The sequence below is a fragment of the Podarcis tiliguerta genome, assembly GCF_965153285.1.
Source record: "Podarcis tiliguerta genome assembly, chromosome: 7".
NCBI lineage: Eukaryota > Metazoa > Chordata > Lepidosauria > Squamata > Lacertidae > Podarcis > Podarcis tiliguerta.
In genome coordinates this window covers 87,576,166-87,594,611 of record NC_139540.1, presented here as the reverse complement: position 1 = coordinate 87,594,611, position 18,446 = coordinate 87,576,166, and the positions used below count along the sequence as shown (strand labels likewise).

The window sequence follows — 18,446 nt, the reverse complement described above, 5'->3', positions numbered from 1 at the left end:
CAATAAAAAATAGACCTAAGTTAATTCTGCTCATTAATTTCAATAGTTCTGCTCTGAGTTAGGGCTGCCACCTTTGGTCGGGCAAAATAATGGACAGGTAGGGCAAAATATGAGACAGGTCGGGGGGAATGGGGGGCTAAAATTACCTCAAAGTAATCTGTTACTCTCTTGCATGCTCTGACTCCAAGTCTCCATCTCTGATCCACCCATCTCTGCCCAAGTAAAAACTCTTTCCCACTCCACCCCCCACCCCCACCCCCATTCTCCACTAGGTCCATGCAAACCTCTCGCTCTCCAAGTCCCACCTAGGCCCCTCTGCCTACGCAAAACCTGAGACTCCACAGTGGCAGTCCTGTGCGCTGCCACCCCACTCTCTCAATCTCTGTGACCCACTCTCTGACCTCGCAAAACTCTCTCTTTCAAACTCCTCCTCCTGCCTCCTGCCATAGCTCTCGCTCTCGCTCCTGGCCCTCCTCTGCCTGCACAAACTCCCACTCAAGTCCTCGCTCTCCTCCTCCCACCGGCTCAGCCTGCGTACTTTTGAGGATGAAGATGAGCTTGAGTATATGAAAAAAGCCAACCTGTTTGAAGTCTAAACAGGATAGCGGATACTTTTCTCCAAAAATGGATGATCACACTTTTTCTAGGGCAACCCTACAGGTTACAACCCTATATATTATTACCAAGATATGTCAAAAATCAACAAGAATTAATGGTCTTCTTTTCTTAAACCAATCCTGATTCATAAGATAAAGTATCCTTTAGCTTTTCATTGCCACTTTGCTGAAAGGTTTGTGTAACCATGTGAACAGGAACTAAATACTTCCATCCTAACAAGAAGAAAGAAAAGTAATAAAAGCCTATAGAGATGTATGTATCACACATGTGCACACGCACACACACATAAACTGTAGTATTCTTGATCACTGAAACATTGAATGTTCTTGCTTACTCCAGCCTCAGAGAAGCTGCTAATTATGGATGCTGCTGCAGTGTGTTACTTTCCCTTCATTAAGTAAGAAAGAAAATAACTGAAATGTGCTTATTGAGCCCAAAATTTCAAACCTTTTCCATTAGAAGCTAATTTTATCCTAGCTCGAACAAGATTCAGGGACGCGGGTGGTGCTGTGGGTAAAAGCTCAGTGCCTAGGACTTGCCAATTGTATGGTCGGCAGTTCGAATCCCCGCAGCAGGGTGAGCTCCCGTCTTTCGGTCCTAGCGCCTGCCAACCGAGCAGTTCAAAAGCACCCTTAAGTGCAAGTAGATAGATAGGTACCGCTTTCTAGCGGGAAGGTAAACGGCGTTTCCGTGTGCTGCGCTGGTGCTGGCTCGCCAGAGCAGCTTCGTCACGCTGGCCATGTGACCCGGAAGTGTCTGCGGACAGCGCTGGCTCCCGGCCTATAGAGTGAGATGAGCGCACAACCCTAGAGTCGGACACAACTAGCCCGTACGGGCAGGGGTACCTTTACCTTTACCTTTAGAACAAGATTCCTATAACATTCAATGATTAGTTGTTCCCAATTGGGATAATATTTCTCAGTTCTCACATCTTACATTACTGTCTGGGAGTTATATTTGCAGATATTAGAGCTGCCAAGCAAGTTGGGGTGGAATCTGCCTCACACATGCACTTTCGAAAATCTCTTGCATCGGGGAAAAGGCATAGAATTAATCATAAGTTATTAACTGATATTTAAAAAGAGGTGGTTTCGCTCTGCCAAATTTAGAATTGTATTATGAAGCTGCATGCCTTTCTTGGATCAAAGAGTGGATAATCATGAAAAATACAGATCTGCTAGATTTAGAGGGTTTCAACAAGCGATTTGGGTGGCATGCCTACCTAAGTTATGGAAAGGCGAGAGTACACAGAGAGTTCATGAATCATGTGGTAAGACGATTGTTATATTCGGTATGGGTAAAATATAAGGATATTCTGGAACAAAAAGTACCCTAGTCGTTGTCGCCATCGGACGCCATGACAACTAAAAAAAATAAATGTGGATCATGACTGGGGAACCTGTAAAGATTTACGAATTGAAGAAGATAATCAATTAAAACTTAATAATTTTGAGGAAATCAGAGGCAGATTGACAGGCTGGATACAATACCACCAACTACATGAGGTTTTTAGGCAAGATAAAAAGAAAGGCTTTGCAACAAAGTTTTCAAGATTTGAAAAGGAGGTGGTCTATAATGAGGTGAAAACGCTTTCCAGAATGTACAAAATTCTGTTAGACTGGTCAGTAAAAGAAGAGGAGGTTAAGTCAGTTATGGTAAAATGGGCTATGGATATAGGCCATAACATTCAACTTTCAGCATGGAAAAGACTGTGGAAGGAAGATCTCAAATTCACAGCATGCTATACCCTTAAAGAAAATTATATGAAGGTCTTTTCTGCTAGTATTTAACACCTAATAAACTGGTATTTAACACCTAATAAAATTCAGATTTGTGCTGGAAATGTAACGAAGCAGTAGGAACAATGTATCATGCATGGTGGAGATGTAAAAAAAAAAAAAAGGATAGAATTTTGGGATACAATCTATAACGAGTTTAAAAAGATGTTTAAATTATCATTTTCCAAAAAGCCAGAAGCTTTCCTTTTAGGAATCATTGGGGATGAGATCCCCGAAGATTTGAAGAAATTATTCATGCATGCCTCCACGGCAGCGAAAGTATTGGTAGCACAAAACTGGAAAGGAGACCAAATTCCCATGAAGAGGGCCTGGCAAGGGAAGCTGGTGGAATACATGGAGATGGACAAGCTGACAGGGTGGTGAAGAGACCAAGAGTACCAAAAATGTAACAACAATTGGAGTAATTGTAAAAAATATCTGAAAGATTACTGCGGTGATTTAAAAATCTTGGCTGGGCTAGAATGTCTCTTGTAAAGACGACTAGTAGAAACTGTGGGAAAGATGGTAAACAGAAGATTAGCTATAATTGGAAAGGCATACAACATAGAATTCTATGGACCCAAGTAAGAGGTGGAAGGAAGTAAAAACACAACAAGTAGATAAGTAACATAATTTTTATTTTCCTTTTTTTGTTTACACATACATGTTCAATGGTGTAATGTTGAGAGATTTCAAATATTTATTGTAAATGTTGACGTGTGTGAAAAGGATGGCTGTAAATCAATTGAAAAACCAATAAATGTGTTTTTTTTTTTTAAAAAAGGAAAATCTCTTGCATCACATGTCACTTGGTCTTTATGATGTCTGTGTGTCCTGATTATTTCTCTCCTGGCTGGGAAGAAGTTTCTGGAATACCTCCTCACATAGAAAGGGACACCGAGGCTCCTTTGCGCCCTTGGCAAGGGGGGAGTGCAAATGGCGGGGCAGGTTCCTAGCCACGCTGAGTCAGAGTGCAAAGATGCAATTTTTTCACACCTTCTGGCCAGCCCCTATGTCCGCCCCTGCTCACATATTCAGACAAATGCTGGCTTGTTCATTGACTAACAACCAAGCATGTGTGCTGTTGCATCTTCTAGGGTTGGGTGGAGCAGGATTCAGGATTTTCAGTGCCTATGGAATAGTAGCTTGCAGTGCAATCTTATGCTTATCTTCTCTCTGATGGACTTACTTCCAGGTGTGTGTAGTACTGCAGCCTCCCCCTTGGAAGAGCCCAATATATTGCATGCAGCTGCAGGGGAGTTCTGGTTTGGTTCTCGTGCGTAGGTTGAGCACAACAAGGCTGACTGCTGAAACTCCTTGCAAACTTGATGGGTGCCCTAGCCTAGAACATTTCCCAGAATCCTTTGCATCATGCAAAAGTTCCCCAGCAAGTCTAGTATGCTAGTGTGGAAAGGGATCCATTAAGGCAGAAAATTTGAAAACCATGGTTTTAGAGAGTCTTAGTTTAACTTCTACAAGTTCATTTCTCGTGGGTGTTTGCCAAATACTTTTGATATTTTCCTTCTTTATGTTTTTTGCACAACAAAACTCCCTTGTAAGTGAATGTCGGGGCTCATATCATTTTCTGCTCCAGTCATGCAATTCAGGCATACAAACTCATTCCAGGTTTTGTGTTCAGTTCATTTTTCATATTCCGCTTCTCTAACTTGTTTATGTTAGCTTAGCCTTCATCAAAATGATGTCTTAATTAAATCTGAAAAATGGACATTTGACTTTACTTTAAGCGATGATTTCAGTCTGCCATTGATATAAAAGTTAGATATACAGAACAGACATGTGCATTGTATATGACTTGCTCCTGGAATTTTTTTTTCTTAATCATCATTGCTTTTCTTTAAAAACAACATTTTCATCATGTTTTAAACAATCTTTCAATTTGGCTTGATGCAATATTGTTGCATATATGCTTTCTGACTTTACTAAGGATGTGAGAACATTCCTATGAAATTCTGTTCTCCAGCAAACGGGGTCATGATCTCCTATGCTGAACTCTTGAGTACGTAATTAATATGATGGGTGTGATCCAATCTATACCTTCCATATAGCAGTGCTTATCTACAGCTTTGCCCAGCCACACTCTGCTCAGGCATGGGGTGAGGGGGACATTGGTACAAGAAATCCCCTCAAAGGTAGTGCTGCACACAGGAGGCTATAGAATAGTCTGTGTTGGGCCTTGTATTAACAGCATTCCATCTGGTTAGAGAGCAGGCTGAAGAAGGGGATGGTTCGATTTCCATTTAACTATGGATCAATCTGGTGAGATATTTAGCTTTATTGTGATATTAATTATAATGAAGAAGTCCAACAAATGCAAGGAGCTGGTGTGCTGTAGTGGAAGAGACAGAGCTGTGAATCAGGAAGTCCCTAGTTCAGATCTTGCCCCTGCCTGAACCCCCAAGGCAGCCTCAAGCAATCTACCATCCTTTCAGTCACTCCAAGATATCACAATGCCAACCCACCTTACAGGGTGGGTGTGAATATAGCAAGATCAGGTATGCAAAACATTGCAAGTCCCCTAAACTGCTATAACCCTGGTGGCACCCACTTTATGGAATGTCCTTTCTAAGAGACAGCTGATGCCAACTCTGATAAGTTTTGCTGCCAACTGAAGACCTATTTATTTGCCCAGGCATTTGTAGGGTATCTCTTGTCGTTTTTGCTGTCCTGGTTCCTGAGTATTTGTTATCTGTGCTTTTATGGTTTCACTGAATATTGATTTATGGCATATTGTTTTGTAATGGTTTTATATTGTTTTATTGTGCCACTCCCTGGGATCACTGTGATAAAGATGAGAATTGTTTCATTTCCTTTTCAATCCTACCAATTACTGCACCTAATTATTTTGTCTGTCATATTAGACTGGAGGAAGAGGCCAATGATGCAGCCCAGAGTGCTACAGAATTCTAAACAAGATGCTGATAAGCTTTTCCAAATAGCAAATATGCTGCCCCGTTACATGCACCAACAGTGATTAAAAAGAGAGGGGGTGAGAACTTTGAGAGACCATGTAACCTGCTCAATAAACACGGTGCTAAAATAACATCACAGAAATATAACTGTCACTATTTGTGGGTAGTTCCATCCTATATTTGCATATGACAAATAGGTATGGCAGGTTTTAAACCCTGCCAAACCTGTTTGACCAGAGGCGACAGTCTTAAAAAGAAATATGTGTGTGTATCCAACAGTGGCGTAGCGTGGGGAGTGCAGGGGGGGCGGCCGCACCGGGCGCAACATCGGGGGGGGGGTGCTCGCACTCGCAGCTCTCTGCCCCTACCTGGCTCACTCACTCTCTCTCACTGCAGTGCTAGCTGTGCGAATCCGATCCGAGCCACCGGGTCGCCACCCACTGTGGAGGGGGGGGGGTGCCAGGCATGCGGTGCGGTGCGGTGCGGTGCGAAGAGAGAGCGAGGGACTATCTGGGGGAGGGACAGTGCAGCGGGGGGGGGGCGCAAATTACTTGCCTTGCCCCAGGTGCTGACAACCCACGCTACGCCACTGGTATCCAGTGGGAAACAAAGCCTCTCTAAAAACTTCCAAATCTGAAACTGTTGCCTGTCTCCAGCTTTCACAGCTTGAATTTTTCATTGCTGGGCCTCCTCCATCTCTTCCTGAATTGTTAACAAGCTGTTAATCCTACTTCACTGCATGAACTCAGAACTGAAGCAAGGAAAAAGTGGGGGGAGGTAGAAGTGCACAGATGCCAGACTAAAGCAGGAGGACTCGTTTTCTTCTTTGTAAAAGGGTCTGACAGGCTGTACCACATTCCTCAACTTCAAAAGAACCTCAGCATAGACAAGGCCATGCGACAAGTGCAGTGACATCAGTTCGCACACCATGATGGGCGATCCCTAGCACACTGGACCTGCAACCTTTAAACCAAAAGATTAATCAACTAACACTTTAGTTGATTCATCTTTAGAGGCTAATAATATTTGTTAAAAGTAAATACGGTGCGCGAGAGTGAGAGAGAGGTGGAGTGAAATATACCACCTACTAACTGTTAGGCAGCTAATGGCACACTTTCACTTTGTGGGCCATTTATTCTGATGTATTGCTGTAATAATAAATTTTTAAGATAGTAAAGTTGGCCTTTATACCAGTGAGATCCTATCAGGTCTAAGCGCTGTGAAGTACCTGGGATAAACTAGGATAGCATTTCCCGACCTGGTGCCCTCTAGATATATTAGACTACAACTCCCATCAGTCCCAGCTGGGCTATGCTGGCTGAATCTGGTGAGAAATATCTGTCCAAAACATCTGTACAGCACCAGCTTGGGAAAGGCTGGACTAGCAAATAGCACATAGGCTGGAAGGTTTGCAATCATTGGTCCTCTGGGATCACCTGTTTCCCAGATCCAGGAAGATTCTGTTCAGCTTCAACCGTCTGGGGTTCCTTCTTCTGCCCAGCAACCCTGGTAGTGCAGGGAGCCTGGGCATCTGCAGATGAAGCAAGCAGAGCAGAGCCCACCCCAGATAATCCATATTCCCCAGGCTCCCATCTTTTTTTTAAAAAAATAGAGTCAAATCTGAGACATGAGGCGATATGTGCCTCATTTGTTTGGGGGGAAACTAATCTGCTCCCAATGAATGAAGTCATAACGATGTCTAACATTATGGAAAGCAGATTTAGCAAATTAGTTAAAGAGAAGACTAGAGTGTGACTGGGCCAGCCCAAGATATTTTGGCACCCGAGGAGAACCACAAAATGGTGCCCCTCCTGCCAGTTGTCATGCGCAGGTGCCAGGAGCAGGCCAGTCATAACTCACATGGGGTCAGTGAATGTAACTCTTTATTCAAAGAAACAAGCAGCTCAGGAGGCCAGGCCTAGTGAACACAGCAACTTTCCCCGGTAGCTGTGGCTACAAAACAAAATGCAGGAGCAAAGACAGAAGATTGTGGTATTTCTAACCCATAATCTGATTTCATACCAAAAAGCTGTCATTTTCTTATGGGTTGCTAACAGTCTCTCTAAATGTCAATGCAGATAAAGCCCATCATTGTCACAGCCCATAGTGCAGGGGGAAGACTGGCTGGATTACGCCAGTCCTTCAGTGTAGTCCCTTTACTGGAAGGAGAGGTCAGGTCGTGGTGTTCAGTACCTCATTGTTGTTAACTGCCCTTTTGGAAGGCTTCTTATGCCTGGAGGAAATGAAGGAAGCTAGGGAAAATCTGAACTGATGACTATGGCCCTCTTCCAAAAAGAAAAGAAGTTACTTCTCACTGCTCTTCTTACCTGGCCAAGCAGCATCAGTTTCTTCCACCCCCTGAAACCTATCATAGAATGCTACACTGCACATTTTCCCATTGACCCAGGACCACAGGCACCAAATTTGATGAATAGCTCAAAACCCTGCCATCTTTTGTTTGGTCTCATATGCACTTATAAATAGTAATTTTTTTTGTGCCAGGTTTGGCTTGCTTTCACCTGCCGTCTTACCTTTGACCTAAATAGTAATCAGTGTTGCCAACAGTTAATGTTTTGACAGTTAATGAACACTGTTTTTTCAATTTAAAATGAGGGGATCTAGGAGGGTGCTTACAAATTACATCTCAGTTCAAGATAAATTGATGGAAAGCACTACAGTGGTACCTCAGTTTACGAACTTAAGCCGTTCTGGAAGTCCTTTCTGAAACCGAAACTGTTCTTATACCAAGGCGTGCTTTCCCTAATGAGGCCTCCCGCCGCCGGTGCCCTTCCACCATTCGGGTTCCGTTCGTAGACCGAGGTAAAGTTTGCTAACCGCAAGACTACTTCCGGTTTTGCGGAGTTCGTATACCGAATAGTTCGTAAACAGGGCTGTTGTTAAACCGAGGTACCACTGTATTCATTGCAGAATTATTAAATATATAGAAGAATAAGCTGGCTGAGGAAGAATCAGCATGGCTGTTGCAAAGGGAAATCCTGCTTCACCATCATTTTGAAGCTCTTAAGAGTATCAACAAGCAGCCATGCAGTATATACATGGACATCCAAAACACTTTTGCCAAACTTTCTCACCAAAGGCTTTTGAGTAAACTTAGCTGTCAAGGTATAAGAGATAATAGGGGTATTAAACAGTATAGAAGTGAGCAGGATGGGAATGTCCTTTTCTATACTGAGGACAGTCCTCTTATTTCAATGAATCCTTTATTTGCAGGGCTGTGCACTCCAGATCTCATTTAAGGAAAGGAGAGCAAGGGCCTTGACCATCAACAACAGCAGACTGAGAAGGCATATAGTTCTTTCCCATAGGAGATGTGTTGCATTTCTACTTAAATTTTAGCAATCATTCCTAAATTTGCACCTATACTAGTGATTTATTTATTTTTTTGCCACGTCTGGTAGCTAAATAGTGTGAGATGGGAAGGTGATAGACAGCCTCAGAGGTAGCTGGGAGATGGCTGGGAGATGGGAAGGTGATAGACAGCCTCAGAGGTAGGTATGAATGGTTTTTGCTGGTGTAAATCGTAAATGGGGTTTCTCAGTTTTTTCTGCCAGAGAATATATCCTGCTGATGTAGATTCAGGAGCTGGTAGGCTTAAATACTGGCCTCGCTTTGAGGGAAATGGAAGGACTAGAGACTAGGCTTTTTCTTGACAAAAGGTATGGATGATAGTTCACTGATACCTGAAAGAGTTGTGTGAGATAACTGATCAAGGTAAATTCTCTGGCTATTTCTAGCCCTAAACCATCTCAACTCCAAACAGATCTACTTGTCTCTACCAGAACAAGATCATATGAGTGTAAGATCCCGAGTCACCATCACACAGCTGCAAAGTGATGTTTCTAAGGGGGAGATTAGCTGCAAAAAAGAAGCAGGTGGGAGGGGGATGCTTAGCCCATCTGCTGCCTGCTTATTTTTTTCCTTTCAACTCCCTCCCCCAATCCACTTCCACCCCAGCTGTGGTTCAGATGTGGGTTTGCCATATTGGGATTTGTAAGTAAAAATGGCTGGGACAGAGGAAAGTGGTGGGTGAGGGAAGGGTTAAGTATACTCCTGCGGTCTGCTCTTTCTCCCCTGCAAATTTCCCTTTCCCCTGATGATTTGCAGCTGACCTGGGTTCCCCAAACCAGGCCTGTCACCAAGCATGTCATTGTGGCTCCACAAGACAAAGATGCTCCACAGCCTTCTATGTGGTGGACTTCTGTTCTTCACATGAACATGCATCATGGAAGTTTAACTCAAAAAGTATTTCCAGCCCTTTCCCATTATTCCCTGGAAACTGGAGCCTGGTCCTTTCAAAAGTTCAGAAATGTCAATGGGAAACTGCTCAGCAAGCATGTGGGGTTTTGGAGAAGTTGAAGGTAGGTACCTTCACAGGTTGCAGCCAGCCTTACATCCAATTTGTGCAGAAAACAAAAGAGGTGGAGGAGCAACGAAAAATGTCTGTGGTTCTTCCACTCTCTGTAGTCAGGAATGCTATGCAAAACATAAGATGTGTCAACAGCTTTCATTGCCTACCCAGCATCATGAAAGGCCAGCATATCGTTCTGTGCTAGTCCTGGAACTTAAAAGAATTACAACCTCTGTGGTTATTTGGAGAGTGGCTCCTTCACTAAGCTGCTCTGGTTAAACCTGTCAGAACTCATGAGTAAACAGAATGTGAGTCCAGAAGCTGCAGCGAGGGGGGCTTTTTCTCAAAGATAAAAGGAAGAGGTTTGCTTGGGGCAATGTGGAATATAACTAGCAACTGTTCCGCATTAGCCGCAACATTCTTCTTTCCTACCACCCAATTTTCTTTTTTTTCGTCCTTTGGTGAAGAGTTTCGGCTCCGTAGCACACGTCGGGAGTCTCCAAACTGGAAATAATTAAAATACAGATTTCATTTATAGTAGACCTTATGTGAGCTGAAGTAAAGATTGCCAAGGTTTCCTGAGTAGATGATTTAATGATGTGTTCTGCATTTCCTGAATTTTCCACATTTTAACTGCCTTTGTGCTTGAATCTGGAAGAGGAGGAGGGACACTGAAAGCCCTGAAGGCTAGAACCCCAAAGATCTAGCTCTGGCAGAGGTTTCATTTCCAGTTGAGTGCAAAACACAGGAGGGGGACTTGGGTTAACTTAGAATTGAAATATTTATTTCACTGTTGATTAAGTGTGTCTCCATATCCCCAAACCATTAAATATTAACATGTCATTGTCATGCCAGGGATGTTGGTGTGAGATGATGGTTCAAGTATGTCCAAGTAATAGCCCCCAGTTTGCATGCTAGTTGGGGAGCTTTCGGTGACCAAGCATAATCCTAGTTCTGCCGGGGGCTAAACCGGAATGCCCTAAACTGAAAAAGTGTGATGTGATATAGTGTAATGTCAGAGAAGCCAAATATTTAGACATCCATCCAGGCATGCAGAAAACATCCACAGAGGCTCCCTCCCTTGCAGTCACCTTGGAATGGCACAGAGCCACTCACAAGGAAGCATGAGTCGTGAACCACGTCTTCTAGGTGGGTGGCATATGTGTGATGGTCATGGTTTCCAAAACTGCCGCGGCCAAAACTCCATTGGTAGCTCATTTTCCTTGGGGGAAAGCATGTGGCTCCTCTAATGTGCTATAGACTAAGAACATGCAAGCCCTTGTGCATGCCTTGAGGAGCTTTCTTGGCCAGGATTGAAGAAGAGAACGTGAGAGATGGTGTAGCTGGAGAGGGAGATGATGTGACTGGGAGGGGAGATGGAGTAAGAGAAGCCACCCTGAGGAAGAAGGCAGGGACCAGAGTCAAGCCTCAACCACATCAGGGAGGGTTGTGTCCATAGGTAAACAGATTAGGGAGGAGTCAGGAAGCACTACAAGAATGATAAAGGCTTGGGAGGGCAAGTACATCTGTGTCATCCCATCAATGTATGTGTTGTTTTACAAAGCAACAAAAGGGGGGAAAGGGACTCTAAAATATGATAGTGGGAGAGAGTACAAAGGAATAGAAGTTTACAAAGGTTCAGGGAAGTGGGCATGGAGAAGCATAGGTCAGCAATAAAAAAGCATGGTGTCAGTGCAGTTAACGATTTGTTCAAAGAAACCAAAGCAGCTCAGGCCTGGTGATCCCAGCAACTCTAGCAACTCTTCCCAGTAGGTCTTCTCCCAATGAGCTGGTTGTGAGGACTGAAGGTCCCTGCTTTCCCACCACTCCCTAAGGCTCCTCCTCTCCAGGTTCTTTCCCAAACAGTCACCAACTGCATCTGTGCACAGCCAATCTCTGCTCTGCTTGGCTCTTTGCATTTCTCTGCATGTTCTGGGAGACCAGTGGGGAGGGGAGCTGGTTGCAGCAGGAGGGGGAGACTCCCTGGATTCTTCAGCAGCCTGTCTTCACTCTGCCTGCTGACCAACCTTCTCTCCATCCTCTGCTTCAGGCCCGGAGTCTGAACTGCCCTCTGCCACAGCCTCTTCCTGTTCACCAAACCCTGTTACCTCTTCTGCCTCCAACACCTCCTCCCCCCAGCCTGCTCCTTCTCCCTTTGACCACACATTTCTTCTCACCACCACTCCCCTGACTCTGAGCCTTCTTCCCTGGGGGTTCCCTTGGGGGTTCCCCAGGTGGTGCCTCTCACCTCTCCTCTGCACCCAGCCAGTCCATGACAATGTGCTTAGGCTTGGCTTAGAATCATAGAATCATAGAATCATAGAGTTGGAAGAGACCACAAGGGCCATCGAGTCCAACCCCCTGCCAAGCAGGAAACACCATCAGAGCACTCCTGACATATGGTTGTCAAGCCTCTGCTTAAAGACCTCCAAAGAAGGAGACTCCACCACACTCCTTGGCAGCAAATTCCACTGTCGAACAGCTCTTACTGTCAGGAAGTTCTTCCTAATGTTTAGGTGGAATCTTCTTTCTTGTAGTTTGTATCCATTGCTCCGTGTCCGCTTCTCTGGAGCAGCAGAAAACAACCTTTCTCCCTCCTCTATGTGACATCCTTTTATATATTTGAACATGGCTATCATATCACCCCTTAACCTCCTCTTCTCCAGGCTAAACATGCCCAGCTCCCTTAGCCGATCCTCATAAGGCATTGTTTCCAGGCCTTTGACCATTTTGGTTGCCCTCCTCTGTACACGTTCTAGTTTGTCAGTGTCCTTCTTGAACTGTGGTGCCCAGAACTGGACACAGTACTCCAGGTGAGGTCTGACCAGAGCAGAATACAGTGGCACTATAACTTCCCTTGATCTAGATGCTATACTCCTATTGATGCAGCCCAGAATTGCATTGGCTTTTTTAGCTGCCGCGTCACACTGTTGGCTCATGTTAAGTTTGTGGTCAACCAAGACTCCTAGATCCTTTTCACATGTACTGCTCTCAAGCCAGGTGGCACCCATCTTGTATTTGTGCCTCTCATTTTTTTTGCCCAAGTGCAATACTTTACATTTCTCCCTGTTAAAATTCATCTTGTTTGTTTTGGCCCAGTTCTCTAATCTGTCAAGGTCGTTTTGAAGTGTGATCCTGTCTTCTGGGGTGTTAGCCACCCCTCCCAGTTTGGTGTCATCTGCAAATTTGATCAGGATGCCCTTGAGTCCATCATCCAAGTCGTTGATAAAGATGTTGAATAAGACCGGGCCCAAGACAGAACCCTGTGGCACCCCACTAGTCACTCTTCTCCAGGATGAAGAGGAACCATTGATGAGCACCCTTTGGGTCCGGTCAGTCAGCCAGTTACAAATCCACTGAGTGGTAGCATAGTCAAGACCGCATTTTACCAGCTTCTTTACAAGAATATCATGGGGCACCTTGTCAAATGCCTTGCTGAAATCAAGGTAGACTACATCCACTGCGTTCCCTTCATCTACCAGGCTTGTAATTCTGTCAAAAAATGAGTTCAGGTTAGTCTGACATGACTTATTTTTCAGAAATCCATGCTGACTATTGGTGATCACAGCATTCCTTTCTAGGTGCTCACAGATTGTTTGCTTAATGATCTGCTCCAGAATCTTCCCTGGTATTGATGTTAGACTGACTGGGCGGTAATTATTTGGGTCCTCTCTTTTCCCCTTTTTGAAAATAGGGACAACATTTGCCCTCCTCCAGTCTGCCGGGACTTCGCCTGTTCTCCAGGAATTCTCAAAGATGATTGCCAGTGGTTCTGAGATCACATCTGCCAGTTCTTTTAATACTCTTGGATGCAGTTCATCTGGCCCTGGAGACTTGAATACATCTAAACTAGCCAAGTATTCTTGTACTATCTCCTTAGTTATTCTGGGCTGTGTTTCCTCTGCTGAATCATTTCCTCCAAATTCTTCAGGTCGGGCATTGTTTTCTTTATCGGAGAAGACTGAAGCAAAGAAGGCATTGAGGAGTTCAGCCCTTTCTGTGTCCCCTGTTTGCATTTCACCATCTTCTCCTCTGAGTGACCCCACTGTTTCTTTGTTCTTCCTTTTGCTACGAACATACCCATAGAAGCCTTTTTTGTTGCTTTTAACCTCTCTAGCAAGCCTGAGTTCATTCTGTGCTTTAGCTTTTCTGACTTTGTGTCTACACGTGCTGGCTATTTGTTTGAATTCCTCTTTGGTGGTTTCCCCCCTTTTCCATTTTTTGTACACATCCTTTTTTAATCTTAACTCAGTTAAAAGTTCTTTAGATAGCCACCCTGGCTTCTTTAGGCACCTTCCATGTTTCCGTCTCATTGGTATTGCCTGAAGTTGTGCTTTTACTATCTCCCTCTTAACAAACTCCCAGCCATCATGAACTCCCTTTCCTTTTAGTATTACTGTCCATGGGATCTCACCCAGCACTTCCCTAAGTTTTATGAAGTCGGCTTTCTTAAAGTCAAGAAATTGAGTCCTAGTATGCTTGGCTGCTCCTTTCCGTTGTATAGTAAACTTCAGAAGAGCATGATCACTTGCGCCTAATGATCCTTCCACTTCTACCCCATTAACCAGGTCATCGACATTGGTTAGGACCAGATCTAAAATGGCTGTTCCTCTTGTTGCTTCTCCCACTTTCTGGACAATGAAGTTGTCTGCAAGGCCAGTGAGGAATCTGTTTGACCTTATGCTCTTGGCTGAGTTTGACATCCAACAAATATCTGGGTAATTGAAGTCCCCCATTACTACTATCTCCCTTCCTTTTGCATGCTTGGCCATCTGTTCCAGGAAGGCATCATCTATGTCCTCCGTTTGGCTTGGGGATCTGTAGTAAACTCCCACAATGAGGTCACTATTATTCTTCTCTCCCTTAATTTTGACCCAAATGCTCTCACTTTGGCTTTGAGGTTCTAAATCTTGGATCTCTTCACAGGTATACACATCCCTGACATATAACGCCACTCCTCCTCCTTTCTTGTCTGGTCTGTTTCTCTGAAATAGATTGTATCCCTCCATTTTTACATTCCAATCGTGGGACTTATCCCACCAGGTTTCAGTGATGCCTATTATGTCATATTTAGTTTGCTGTACCAAGAGCTCAAGCTCATCTTGTTTATTTCCCATGCTTTGTGCATTAGTGTACAGACATTGAAGTCCATTAGTCATTCCCCCGTGTCTCTTATTTAAGGATTTTTTCCTCCCACCACTAGGTCTGCTTGCTGTTTGCTCCATTTGGTCTATGACATTTGGATGATCATCTTCATCAATTAATAGACTCCTACCTTCAGGAGCACTGTCTCCCTCCCCCACATTAGTCAGTTTAAAGCCCTCCTGATGAGGTTTCTTAGTTTTTTGGCAAAAACATTCCTCCCAACCGTTGTGAGGTGCAGCCCATCGCTTGCCAGAAGTCCATCCTCAAGAAACTGCAGTCCGTGATCTAAGAATCCAAACCGTTCCTGTTTACACCATTTGCGAAGCCAGCTGTTTACTTCCACTATTTTCCTCTCTCTCCCTGGGCCACGTCGTTCAACTGGGAGGACAGATGAGATGACGATTTGTGCATTTAATTGCTTCAATTTCCTGCCCAGAGCCTCGTAGTCTCTTTTGATCTTCTGGAGGCTATTGCTTGCAGTGTCATTGGTTCCCACATGAACCAAGAGGAAGGGGTATTTGTCAGTGGGTTTTATGATTCCTTGCAGTCGTTCAGTTACATCTTGGATCTTAGCCCCGGGGAGACAGCACACTTCCCGAGACATCTTGTCAGGCCCACAGATCACTGCTTCTGTTCCCCTCAGTAAGGAATCCCCTATCACCACTACACGCCTTCTCTTAGGTTTGGTCAGGGTTCTTCCGTGAGCGGTCCGTTCCAAGGTCGCCTGCACATTCCCTGAGGACTGACTTTGCTGCTCATCTTCATATACGTGATCGACTGTAATGAGGGAGAGATCCTCAAATGGAGTCTGCTCTTCGTCTTCCATGCTAGGGGAGAGGACCTCAAAGCGATTGTGTATTTCTAGACAATCAGAGCGAACCCTGGGCCTCCTACTTCTTTGAGTCACGTTTCTCCACATATCGGGCTCCTGTGTTGGTGAACTAGCCTCCTTCTCAGGGGAGTCCCCTGTCTCCTCCTTGGTGGAGACAGTGTGCTCTGTTGCTTCCAAGAAGAGCTCCAGCTCTCTAATTCTTTGGAGCGTAGCTACACGTTCCTCCAGTTGCTGGACTTTGTCTTTTAGGAGGGCAATCAACATGCAATTGCTGCACGTAAAGCTGCCTGCAACCTTTGGCAAGATGGCAAACATTGCGCAGGAACCGCAGGCGACTGCAGCTGTTCCCTCCCCCTCCATCTTGAGAATGTGTCGTTGGGCTTGAGACTAGCTCCCCTAAATCTAAAAGATGGTTCAAACTGCGCGCGCCTATCGGCGCGCGCCGCTGCCCTGCAAACACTGATAAGCTCCTCCCACAGCTAATCACCTGCCTCAACAGAAACCCTGCCCCCTCTGACCTTTGACCAGGGAAAGCAGCTAATCAGCCACAAGAATCACACACACAAGAAACCCCTTTTGGCTCCTTCTTCAGCCGCTGCCCTGCAAACACTGATAAGCTCCTCCCACAGCTAATCACCTGCCTCAACAGAAACCCTGCCCCCTCTGACCTTTGACCAGGGAAAGCAGCTAATCAGCCACAAGAATCACACACACAAGAAACCCCTTTTGGCTCCTTCTTCAGCCGCTGCCCTGCTTCACGGCTGGAAGTGGCTTTTGAGGCATGAGCAGTTTCCTCCCACAATGCAGAACAATCAGGTGTGCTAAGTGGCATTCCTGAGTCACGCTAGGGATCATCTGCATTGCGGGAGAGTCATCACACTGGTACAATGGAGAACTTCTAAATTGCAGATCATGTTGGTGTAATCAGTGTCTCCTTTCTCTGTGTCCTTTTGAAAGAATCTGTGGTCCCCAGAAACTCTCACGTCATTAATGAAGAGAGAACAAGTTGAATCAGAAGCATGCCAACCCCCCCCCCTTCACAGCCTTTGCTCTGAAAAATGAAGGGGGTGGCCTCTTTGACACCCCTCCGGGACTGGGCATGTGAGAGCTGAGAGATGCTGTTGATACCTGACTTCCTAGGAGAGGTGGATTTCCCCCCTGATCACCACCCTGTATCAAATCTCTCCAGATAAAAAGGTAAGGGTTCCAGTGTTCTTGGTCCGTCCTTTGAATGCCTCTGAGGAATCACCTGGGATGATTTCATCCACTTATAAATCTTTGGTTTTTTAAAATTTGATGTTAGAAGCTGGTTAAGTTATTTACTTAGCCACAGGACCTGCTCTTACATATATTGACTCTTAGGTCAGGTGTGGTGAGCCTGGGGTTCAGCCTACAAAGCCATTTATGCTGATCTGCCCCCCTCGTTACGGTTGCGGAGGGCTCCTTTGCTACAAGGTCTTAGAAGGGAGAGGAAAGAAGCAAGGAGCAGGATACAGCCACCACTTTATGCCCCCGCTGAAAGAATCACACTGGTTGCCAGTTAGCTATCCGGCTAAGTTCAAGGAGCTGCTTTTGGTGTATTAAGTCCAATACAGCTTGGCAGCCAGATTCCTGAAAGATCCTCTCACTCTCTATATACCCAGTCCACCACTGCATTTTGCAGCTGAGGCCCTTCTGCAGCGGTCATCTTATTAGGAGGTCCATTCCACACAATATAGGAATCGAGCCTTCCGTGTTGTGGCACCTATGCTTTGGAATCCTTTCCCATTAAATATGAGACAGGCACCACCATCTCTGTTGCCTTTTTAGTGCCTGCTGAAGACTTTCCTCTTCCAACAAGCTTATTAAGTAGAGATCTTTCCTAGTCTGCATTGGAATTGTTCTTTCGAAATTTTTGCATGTTTTTATGGTTTTACTATTTGTGTGTTTGCCAGCCTGGACCCCTTTGAGAGGGAGAGTGGGTTATAAATGTTGTTGTTGTTGTTGATAAATACCCCCTCTGTGGAAAGTGTGTGCCTGCCTGTGTGTATGTTGTCTGTTTGTGGTGCAGGTGTGCCCAGCCTGGCATGATGTGGCACTCAGAAGGGTCACCAGCCCTCAGTGCCGCCTGGACGTAAACAAGAGCCTGGGTAGCACAGTCAGCATCTTGCATCCTGTCCTGCCTCACAGGCTCAGTGAGAGAGTGCTGGGCTTTGTTACACTTGCATTTTAGAAATTGTCCCAAACTTTCAGACTCCTCAGTTTTTGGTTTAAGATTGGGATTCATTGTCGCACTATGATTAAGGTTCTGTCTGCACAAGTATTTCAGCTTCCCAGGTGGAACAATTCCCCCTCTCCTCCCCCCACATGCTGCTCTGGGGCTCTCCTGGCACCTGCCCAAGCCACCTTGGGGGGAGGAAGAGGAGGGAGGGAGCCCTGACGCCCCAGCGGAAGCCCTTGTGCCCATGTGCCAGGCTTCCACAGACAGGGCTCACCAGAGGAATCCTGCCCTAAGCTTTGCAAATACCATTAATATAATTAAAGAGCAAACTGATCAATTAGTTAAAAGTCTTATTTTCATTAATTGATTGGTCAATAAACAAGCAACAGTTAGTTGATATCCATACTAAAATTACATTTCCCCCCATTAGGAAAAGCACTTCCTTCCCCGCTTTCTTTCTCTATATACAGCAGGTGGCAGCATTGCAGTGGAGCTTTGCTGGCTCCATCGCATATGAAAAAGAGGTCTTTCCCCCATGTACTTCAGCTGTTCTATCTGGAAGCGTTGTTGTTGT

General features: G+C 45.1%; 1 long non-coding RNA gene across 1 annotated transcript in view; it reads left to right on the top strand.

Moving 5' to 3' along the window:
* Positions 1 to 18,446, top strand: part of LOC310681280 — a 36,428-nt gene that overhangs the window by 15,920 nt on the left and 2,062 nt on the right. The window contains exon 2 of the long non-coding RNA XR_014513199.1: positions 16,646 to 16,869. This is a non-coding gene — a long non-coding RNA (uncharacterized lncRNA). The remainder of the gene's footprint in view (positions 1 to 16,645; positions 16,870 to 18,446) is intronic.